Source organism: Schistocerca cancellata, chromosome 1 (assembly GCF_023864275.1).
Source record: "Schistocerca cancellata isolate TAMUIC-IGC-003103 chromosome 1, iqSchCanc2.1, whole genome shotgun sequence".
Classification (NCBI taxonomy): Eukaryota; Metazoa; Arthropoda; class Insecta; order Orthoptera; family Acrididae; genus Schistocerca; species Schistocerca cancellata.
The window spans coordinates 428615985-428617962 of NC_064626.1; the positions used below are offsets into that span (position 1 = coordinate 428615985).

Genomic DNA, 1978 nt, shown 5'->3' on the forward strand with positions numbered 1-1978 from the left:
GGTCTGCACGTCCAACACGAACGCTGGTCCAACTGAGGCGCCAGGTGGAAATGTCATGGCAAGCCGTTCCACAGGACTACATCCAGCATCTCTACGATCGTCTCCATGGGAGAACAGCAGCCTGCATTGCTGCGAAAGGTGGATATACACTGTACAAGTGCCGACATTGTGCATGCTCTGTTGCCTGTGTCTATGTGCCTGTGGTTCTGTCAGTGTGATCATGTGATGTATCTGACCCCAGGAATGTGTCAATAAAGTTTCCCCTTCCTGGGACAATGAATTCACGGTGTTCTTATTTCAATTTCCAGGAGTGTATATTTTAAGTCCTCAGCTGGTCCCTTCTCAAGGGTCTTTAAGGAGTCTAAAAATTAACCTTACTTTAGTTTCACAAATAAACACAGCACTACACTCATGAGGAGTGTAACAATTTCGATAGGGCAGCTGGTGGGGCGAGGGGAGGGGGAAAGTGAATTGGTGGTAAGAGAAGGGTTACCCGTTTGCTTAATGTCATCAGTTGATGGCAGTGGTGTCTGTGGTAGGGCCTGTCTCCTCTCTATGGCAGAACAGGCAAGCATCTGAACTATTGACAGTCAAGAGAGAGGGCAGCAATTGACAAACAGTCCTCCAGAAGCAGTTATCGGTGTTGTGTCAAGTGTCTGGAGATGTCAAATGCTTGGTTTGGCGGTCTCCAGTCCTGCCTTTTTCCTCAGCAGCGGGGTTATGTTCAGGTCTGGTCCCCCGAGACTCTTGCATCAAACAGCCGTGTCCCCAGGTGGTCGCTTGGCATCAGGGGCGAGCATCCATCACCTGCTGGCTGCAGATGAGGCTCCCCTGCTGATGTACCGCAGCACCAGGAACTCCTCTACCACCTGTGAGCTGCGCCAACGTAGTCACGTCAGCCGGCTGCTTGCCCTGTAGCCTCGGAGGGTGGGGGAGGGGGGGGGGGGGCGGGGTGGAGGCCTGTCCCTTTTGGCTGACAGCTGTGTGATCATGTGGTGACATCATCAGCTGATCAGTCGTTGCGGTTGGTAGCCATGTGGTAATGTCATTCCCTTTGCAGCTCACGCGTCAGGCGACACTGCGCTACATCACGCCAGCCACACAGCGACGTGTGCCACCTGCCCAGCGCACAGTCGCGGCTGGCCATGGGTCTGCTTCTTGCTTCCCATGTAGAATGCCGTAGTCCTCTGCAAACTCTTTAGCGCATGTTTTAGTGCAATGTTTTTACAATAATGTATACAAAAACACATATGTGGAAAACCGTAGTAAAAATATGAACTGTTTGTAGTTGAAACTTTACAGTATGATTAATGCAAAGAATTGAAACGTGCCTTACTGCTTTCTTTTGTTTAAACAATTACTTCTAACGCTCCTTAAAAAATTACCATTTGTTACAGATCGTGTTTAGTTTTAATAAACATCGATCACTAATCGCTGATCTAGAAGAAACAAACTAATCATTTTCTAGCGGTGAAATGTTGCAGCCAACGGTTGCCGTAGTGGTAACACCGGTTCCCGTCTGATCACCGAAGTTAAGCGCTGTCGGGCTGGGCTAGCACTTGGATGGGTGACCAACCGGTCTGCCGAGCGCTGTTGGCACGCCGGGTGCACTTAGCCCTTGTGAGGCAAATTGAGGAGCTACTTGATTGAGAAGTAACGGCTCCGGTCTCGGAAACTGACATACGGCCGGGAGAGCGGTGTGCTGCCCACATGTCCCTCCATATCCGCATTCAGTGACGCCTATGTCTGAGGACGACACGGCGGACGGTCGGTACCGTTGGGTGCTTCACGGCCGGTTAGGGAGGAGTTTAGAAGTCATGTTGCTGTAGTCCATGTCAGTGTTTTGTTAGTTTCCCAAGACCGCTCATGCACCCCAGCGGGCTAAGCCGGCACAGTATACACATTCATACTTCAAGCACCCTCACACGATGCAAAATCTAATTCTACCTATATCCTACCCGTTAACAAGTCCAGCTAC

General features: G+C 50.6%; 1 pseudogene; it reads left to right on the forward strand.

The window, feature by feature from the left end:
* The first annotated feature begins 1483 nt into the window (after nucleotides 1-1483).
* LOC126098653 (5S ribosomal RNA) lies at nucleotides 1484-1599 on the forward strand (annotated as a pseudogene).
* The last annotated feature ends 379 nt before the right edge of the window (nucleotides 1600-1978 follow it).